The sequence below is a fragment of the Labeo rohita genome, unplaced genomic scaffold (genome assembly GCF_022985175.1).
Source record: "Labeo rohita strain BAU-BD-2019 unplaced genomic scaffold, IGBB_LRoh.1.0 scaffold_747, whole genome shotgun sequence".
Taxonomy (NCBI): domain Eukaryota; kingdom Metazoa; phylum Chordata; class Actinopteri; order Cypriniformes; family Cyprinidae; genus Labeo; species Labeo rohita.
Genome location: NW_026129686.1, coordinates 1 through 9,129, shown reverse-complemented (window position 1 = coordinate 9,129; position 9,129 = coordinate 1). Strand labels below are relative to the sequence as shown.

The window sequence follows — 9,129 nt, the reverse complement described above, 5'->3', positions numbered from 1 at the left end:
TAGCAAACAAAGAAAAATTGAAGTTACTTAATCAAGGGTCAAGAGCCCAACTAAAGGAAATGTTTATCTCCACAATGGTAACTTCAAACTTTATTATTTTCAATAAAACATCAACATCTAAACCGCAATTCTCAATAAGAAGCTTAGAATGAAAGAAAGAAAGTCAGACTGGTTGGTGTCACAAATCTGGTCGGTGTCCCGCTGTCCGCTCACCACCAGATGTCACTCTCGCCCTATCATTACACGTTGACTGTTGTTCTATACCCCGGACTACATTCCCCATCAGCCACTGCTCCTATCATCTGTGCCCAATCAGCAGCTCTATAAAAGCCTCGGACTTTCCCCATGCAAACCACAGAGTATTGTTAGTGTTGTTGTGTTTTCTAGTGTTAGCGTTCCTAGTTTCCCTTGTTTGTTCTCTCGCCTGGTCATCTCGTTTTCTCCTGTCTCGCCGCCTGCCTTTTTGGACTTTCGCTCGTTATAGGACTATTCGCTCGTCTCACCTCTGACACACCTGTTTGCTGTTGTTTTGACCCTGCCTGTTTTCGACCATGTCTATGTCACGTCCCATTAATAAAAGTATGCATATGGATCCGCTCCCCTCTCGCCTCTCACTCTGCGTTACAGTTGGTAATAAGTGAAGATGCTGAGATCTAGAGAGATCTGTTAGTGTTTCATGTTCTGTTACTGTCAGTCATGTGACTTTTAAGTAATTAATTAATTAGTTAATGAGTTAATTTCTCAGTGAAGGTGTTTGTTTGTAATAATTTAGGAAATGGCTGTAACAGTGTTGTTATCTTATTTATATAAAGACATTTGACTTTAATTTTAAGGTTTTTGTTTGGCACCCTGTGCTGCCAGTCATTTGACCCTTGTTTTGTCTTTTGTTTTACAGTCAGGGTGCTTGATCATTAAATTCAGGAAATAGCAGTGATATAACAGTGTTTGTCAGCTTTTTTAAATAAGGAGATTTTACTTTACTGACAGTCATTCGACCATTTTATTATCTAATGGATTTGTTTTGTAATTTTACATACATTTGTTTGTAATTTAAGAAAACAGAAAACATACTGTACACAGTGACAAAAATGGTGCTGTTACTCACACATTTCGCACACTCGTACATTTCATAATACGAGTTAATTTAACTTAAGTTTATTCACAGGTTCAAATATGTCTACAAATTAGTAGAATCCACTTATAATTTATAAGCAATGCAGTAAAACTTAAATATTGTGTTCGATTGTATGGGTATTAATGATTGATATAATAGATGTAAGTTTAACATTTTTACAGCAGTCTTATAATGTGATGAAATCAATTTTTTTTTTTTTTTTTTTTTTTTTTTTTTTTTTTGTCATGTTTTCATGTGTCTTGAAAGGAAGCTTTTTGATGCACACAAACATTAAGAATCAGAACATGAATCTCAACAATGGTGACAATCCAAAAAAAAAAAATTGTAATGTTCAGGGCTAATATGGATAAATTGCCGATTGTCACCATTGTTGAGATTCAAATGCAGATCCTTGATGTCTGTGACTCCACATCTGCTTGGCTAAATAATTCTCTCAAAAAGACATGTGAACTTTCAAAGTAGCAAAACCAGATTAGACGTTAGAAGACTCTGGTCTTCTATGCTCAAACAATAGATTTCAGACAAAGTCAGTGAATCAAGCTGCTATACAATGACAAGATCAACCACAGCACATAACCAGCTTTGTCTGATCAGAATATCCTTTCCTGCTTTTTCCATAACAAATGTGCTTTAGAAGAAACACAGTCACACCAATCAGGAGAGAAAAAAAACTATTAAGAATATGAAAGGTCAAAAGCCCAACTAAAGCAAATGTTTATCTCCACAACGTTGACTTCAAACTTTATTAATTTCAATTAAACATCAACATCTAAACCTCAGTTAATTCTCAATAAAAAGTTTTGTATGAAAGAAACAAAGTCAGACCGGTTTGTATTAAGTGAAGATGCTGTGATCTAGACAGATCTGTTGAACAGATCATGTTCTTTTGGGATTTAAAGGGTTTGTGTTGCCTGAGTTCTGTGGGTCACCATTGTGCTGAAGAGTAGAGCGTGTGCTTTAGTTCTGGAGAACACAAGCAAATGTTGATGTTGTGCTGTATGTCATTTTACAGTGATAGTTATGATAATTAGTTTTTTCATGTGTTCCATTGCTAGTTAGTGGTTAACTGCAAAAAAAACTTTCGTGGTGATAATCTGGACAATAAATGTACAACAGCAATTTAAAAAAAAAGAAAAAAAAAAAAACATTTAAGAAAATTTAGGATGTTTGACTTTAATTTTACAGCTTTTGTTTAGAAGTTGTTTCTGCTAGTCATTGACCGTTGTTTTTTTTTTTTTTTTTTTTTTTAAAAAACGGTCTTTAACTTTTCACAGTTTTTTTTGCATTTAGTTTTTTTACAGTGTAGATTTAAGTTAGAAAAATTGGTATATTTAACTTAAATATAATAGTTATAATAATTACAAATGAAATGATGTTACAAAACATTTAAGTTAAATGAAATGACCTTTATAATTCATATTACAAAACATTTTAAGTTAAATAAACTTTACATTACTTAATTTTTTTAGGGCAACCAGTTTCCTCAATTTTTTTAAGTAAATTCAACTTATCCGGGTTTAGAGTGTACACTGCTGAAAAACGGCCAGAGAAAACAGTTCTGTAAAGTCCTGAAGTGATGATGAGAGTAAATGTGAGTCTGTATTGATGTGTTTGTATGAGAGAGATCTGTTAGCTGAATGTAGTTTGTGGCTCATCATTGCTGTAGAGAAGAACCTAGTTAGTAATGGATAAATAATGTAGTCTAGGCTGTTGGGGTTTGGGTTTATTTAACACAAAAATTCTGTTACAGAAATATTGATTCTCTTTGTAACTCAAATCTTTTAGAGTAAGAGCCTCATATCAGATGTTCAGAGACTAGTTTCATATTATAAATCACTATATGAATGTATATTTCTGAATGAATCTAATCAGACAGTGATGTGAATGTTCTCTGAGTGTCAGATGCTGCTGTGTCGCTCCTGTCATATAAAGCTGTTGTGCTGCTGGAGACATAATAAAGCAGAAAACACAATCATTTCAGAAGAAGATGCTGATGAAGATTTTCTAGTGATTGAAGCTCTGAAGCTCCTGAAAGACTGGAATTACAGCCAGATCAACTGTGTTCAGCAGCGATACTGTGAGTGTTTGTACACTATTCATTTAGTGAACTGAGTGTTAAATCAGCGCAGACACAAAAATAAAGCAGACGATCAGGAGACGGGATTCATTCAGAGTCAATTCAGTCTCTGTGTTTCATTCTGCTGATCTCAATCACATTCATCATTATTCATACTGTCATCAGTTCACATCAGAGATTCAGAAACAAGTTCATCATTAAATGACTCACAAATGAACTTTTATTATGTTTGATCATCAGTTTACAATATAAATATTAAAGCAAACATATTACTGTTTATTAAAGATTCAGAACAGTATGTGTCTGATCTAGATTTATAACATCTGGATGAAAATTAAAAACATTAATTACAAATGAATGAATACAAATGTAATGATGTGAGATTTGATGAGTTTGTGTGCATGTGAACATCAGAAACAGGATTTACAGAGAGTCTCTCTATCGTTTAATATCACACAGAGACACTGAGGAACCAGGATAAACCCCAAATCCAGCACAGAGGGGTTCAGTGAATGTGGTGTTGAATGTGTGTAAGTGTGTGAGTGTGTGTGTGTGTCAGAGACGCTGTAGAAGGACAGAGAGCCGGCCGACACGTCCACATACACTCCTACTCTCTTAGAGGATGAAGGGGTAACAGGTAAATCAGTGCCATTATTTTTGTGATAGACAGTGAATCTGTGATCAGAGCAGATCAGACTCCAGGATTTGTCATTGGATCCAAACACACAGTCTTCTCGCCCTCCTTTCCTGCTGATTCCTTTATATGACACTGATATATCAGCATTATATCCGCTCCATTCAGTCTCCCAGTAACAGCGTCCAGTCAGACTCTCAACACACAGAACCTGAAGATCCTCATCAAATCTCTCTGGATGATCAGGATATGGCTGATGATCTTTCACACCTGTGATCTTCCTGTTGTCATCAGACAGAATGAGTCGAGTGTTTGCTGTGTTTGGATCCAGTGTGAGATCACAGGCATCTGAACACAAGAACAGAGAAACATCAGGAACAACACAACAGTGAAGATGTGTGTCTGTGTGTGTTTACAGCTTTCACTAGATTTGTAAAGTGCAGAATGTCCTCACTATTCACAAATGTCCTCACTAATACAGGGAAATCTGTGTTTAATGTTAAAGTGTAATGATTGCAGGTTTCTGCAGCAGCGGTTCAGTTCAGTTTGGTTCAGTTCGGTTTCCGCTGACAGACGCTGCTTTCAGACGATCCTGTGTGTGTTTGTGTGTCTGTGAAGAGCATCAACTCTTTCTATTTACAGTGTGTTTCTGCAGCGTTGATCATTGTAGCCAATCACAGACGTGCTTGTTGAGAGTGTGAACACAACAACCAATCAGAGGAGTTTATTCAGAATCCACTTAATACGCCAGAGTTTGTTCAGCGTGAGCTCTCACATATGATCACAATATATATTTTATTTGTGGCCAAAATATATTTGAAATATATTTGAAATATATGTTACAAACAGAGAAACTCAAAGAAATATATTTTTGAAAAAGGAAATGTATTTAGCTTCAACCTTCATTTGCCAAAATATATTTATAAATGTATTTCTTGGACTGAAATATATAGAGGTCAAAATCAATTTTTTTAATGGTTTTAAAAAATAAATTTCTATATCTAAAATATATTTTTAAAAATATATAAAAACGGTCCAAAATATATTGGTAGAAAACATATTTATGTAAATATACACTTCCCTCCAAAAGTTTGGAAACGCCCTAGAAAAGTGGGGTTCAGATTTTAAGTCAGTATAAATATAAATATAAATATAAATATAAATATAAATATAAATATAAATATAAATATATATGAGCTGTGAGATTCAGATGCACAGAGACATCAAGAATCAGCACATGAATCTCAACAGTGGTGACAATCTTTAAAAAGCGTTTATTTGTGAATCTATTGGTTGTTTTGTGATGTTCAGAGTTGATCTGTTTATCTGAATATTTTGTCATTGTTGAGATTCATACACTGATTCTTGATGTTTGTGTGCCTCAAATGTTCTGCCAGAATATTTTCTACATGTCTTCATAAAGTCTTTCAAATGATCTCAGCTGTGTAAAATTAATAACAAATATCAAATAGAGACCTGATTATAAAACAATCACAACATGATGATAACTTTTTCCAATGAGAGTTTCTTCTGCTATTTTGCCATAACAAATGTGCTTCAGAAATGCAGAGTTACAGCCACAAAAGATAAAACCTGTCATACAAACTCAAGAGTCAAGAGACCAACTAAAGCAAACACTGACCTCCATCATGGTGACATCAAACTTTATTATTTTCAGTAAAAATCTAAACCTGTTAATTCTCAATAAATTTTTTTTTTGTATAAAAGAAATCAGGTTAATCTTGTTTATAAAGTTGTTTAATAATCCTCTGCCTGTCATGTGACCTTTTTTTTACCATTTTATTTTAAAGTTAAGGTATCTGTTTTGTAAAACATTTAATGAATGTTTCCACTTTTTTTTTTTTTTTTTTTTTTTTTTTTTGCATATTATTTAAATTAGGATATTTTACTTTTATTTTATAGTTTCTTTTTTTGTTTTTAAGTGTATTCAAAAAATGGCCAAAAATAAATTAGTAGAAAATATATGTACATAAATATATTCTGAAACATATTTAACAAATATATATTTTGGCCATTTTTTGTATATTTTGAAATACATTTGAAAATATATTTTAACATATATTCTTTTGCTGTATGGGATCAATTTCCCATTCATAAACACAGTCACTTCCTTTATTCCTGAGTGAATCAGCCGTTCGAAGGAATCAAATGAATGATATAATTCAGTAATTAAAAGCGCCACCTACTGCCAGTTTTAGTTTAATTTTAAAAGTATCTTCTTTTCAGTTATTTAAATCATTTAATATTTCTATATTCAAAACTTTATACTTAAAACATTAATCTCAATATGAATTTATGAATTTGATTGCACTCATGCAACTCTGAGACTCATTAAACACATAAAAATACACCTACAAGACACTTTTGTGTTCTTCTGTGCCACCTCTGTAGCACAAATTAATTTTGTTAATACTGATTTCATTTGATTGGTAACTTATTCTTATTCTGTTGTTTTAATTAGAAATTTAAAAAAAATATTAATTGAAACTTATAAAATATATATAAAAAAAAGACATAAAAGATTTATTAACTTTTCATAAAGTTAAAAAAAATGCCATTACAAAGGTAAAAATGAAATCCCGCTCTAATTCACTTTAAGGAGTCAAATATCAGCTCGTCATGGGAAGGCTAATTTTTGATCAGATTTTTTGATTATTGATTATAAGGTGCTCCTGAAAAGAAAAGTAAGCATAGAGACCTGATGGATTTATTGCATTTTGTGGGAAAAAATAGTCAGTTTTTATAATAAATCTCTGAAAATTTAAATCTGGATTTAAATGTAAGTGTAAAAAAAAAAAAAAAAAAATACTAAAATATGTTTTTCCCCCGTCATTTTTTTAATTTAATAACAGAGAAATACTGTATTATTTATAAAGCATTTAAAATGACAAAAATAATGGTGCTGATAATTCATGAGATCACCAGCAGATGGACTTGTTAAGTGCTGACACAATGCATCCAAAGAACACTGTTTCCGGGTCCAAACCCGAATTCATTTCTCTTGAGAATACTATCTCAGCAGACGTTTATCAGCACTGTTTATTCATATTAATAATTTAAGCTAAACGTTTTCAAACTTACAGTGTACACTACAAATAAGTTTTAGATTTTATATTTATATTTTCATTGGTTTTTCAGTATGGAGTTAAAGAGTAGGATTATAATGTTTTTGGTAGTATTATATCACATTGTGAGTGTGTAATTAGTAGAGTTTGTTGTTTTGTCGTTTCATCTGATAGAGATTTTGGACCCAGAAGTCACAGAAGAGGTGACACATGACGTCAGTCATAACAAGTGAATTGCTGGTGGTTTAGTCATCAACAATGTTCCCTCGCATTTTTTTTTCTTGTTGAGCAAAATGTTTCTCTATTGTGAAGACATTTCAGCCACTTGAGCAAAAACCAGAGCTGTACAGCAAACACAAAAACTGTGTAACTTTAACTTTCATGTGCTCTTTAGATTTGATTTGACTCTTCATGTCACTGAATGATTTTCACCTAAAAACATTTTAGGTGAACCTGAGAAATCATTTTCTACAGTGCTGTGTTACCATCAAATTATATTAAAAAATCATTTGAAAAAAATCTCACACAGAACAGTTCAATTCTTTGTAATAATATAATATAATATAATATAATATAATATAATATAATATAATATAATATAATATAACACAATATAATATAATATAATATAATATAATACAATATAATATAATATAATACAATACAATACAATATAATATAATATAATATAGCTCACATGAAAAAATGAAGCAGTTATTGCTCATGAATTATTTAATAGGGTTATAATATAATATAATATAAAAATTCAATCAATCTGCTTTCTCAACTCATTTTTGTGTTGGCATATATATTTCTTGAGCAGTTTAGAGGAAACATTGGTCATCAGGAATAAATTATTATTAAGAGGCTAGCTTTCATTAACTGCTATTTTTCAATTATTTTTAATATCTTTCTGATATTTTGGCATCTGCATTGTGCCAATAAAATGTTCAGATTTTTTTGGTCAACATAAAGAAACTGCATTGAACTGTGTGTTTTAGATCCACAGAAACATCAAGAGTTAGTTATTCATTTTACATGGCAGTGCTGTGATGTGTTGAAAGATTTTGCAATGATGCAGAAAATATTTTGATAGGGTCATTCAGACACATAAAATCAAGACACATCAACAATCAGCACATGAATCTCAACAATAGTGACAATCAACAACATTTTTGTGTGAATCTAGTAGGTTGTTTTGTGATGTTCAGAGTTGATCTGTTTATCAGAATATTTCGTCATCATTGTTGAGATTCATATGCTGATTCTTGGTGGCCGTGTTGGAGTCGTAATGCAGTGTAAATAAGGGTTTATCCAAACATTAATGCTACAAAAAGCCCCTCATATTTGAAAGTGTCACGTAGGAGGTGTATTTCCATTTGCCGTATTTTCAATTCGTCATTTCAATTTGTGTAATTTGAAGGGTAATGGAAACACAGCTATTCAGAATATATCAGAAATGTGTTTAAAAATCATATCACCATTATTGAAAAAAATTATATCACTATATATTTATATGATCTGAACTACAGACACACACAGTCAGATGAGTGAGTGAGTGTGTGTGTGTGTGTGTGTGTGTGTGTGTGTGTGTATAGTGGGGACCTAAACCTGAATACACATACTCATGGGGACTTGTGTCACTGTGGGGACCTAAATCGAGGTCCCCATGGGGAAACAAGCTTATAAATCATACAGAATGAGTTTTTTTTTGAGAATGTAAAAATGCAGAAAGTTTTCTGTAAGGGTTAGGTTTAGGGGTAGAGAATAGAAAATACAGTGTGGACAGTATAAAAACTATTGCGCCTATGGAGAGTCCCCACAAGGATAATAAACCAGACGTGTGTGTGTGTGTGTGTGTGTGTGTGTGTGTGTGTGTGTGTGTGTGTGTGTTTGTAGACCTACACTTTCGTAGTCCTGCTGTCATCATGTTCTCTCCTCCATGATCCACACTATAAACACACAAACACACATTACTGCAGATCTGCATCATTCACACACACATTCAGTATGTCAGTATTAGTGTTTGACATACTTGAGTATCTGCAGTTTATAGTTTGGATCCTCCAGTTTGTGTTTGAGCAGCTGCACTCCTGATTGTCCTGGGTGATTGTAGCTCAGATCCAGCTCTCTCAGGTGTGAGGGGTTTGAACTCAGAGCTGAAGACAAATAACCACAGCCTTCCTCTGTCACCATA

General features: G+C 32.6%; 1 pseudogene; it reads right to left on the bottom strand.

Moving 5' to 3' along the window:
• Nucleotides 1-3,402: 3,402 nt before the first annotated feature.
• On the bottom strand, nucleotides 3,403-9,123 carry LOC127161816 (stonustoxin subunit beta-like; annotated as a pseudogene).
• Between the last annotated feature and the right edge of the window lie 6 nt (nucleotides 9,124-9,129).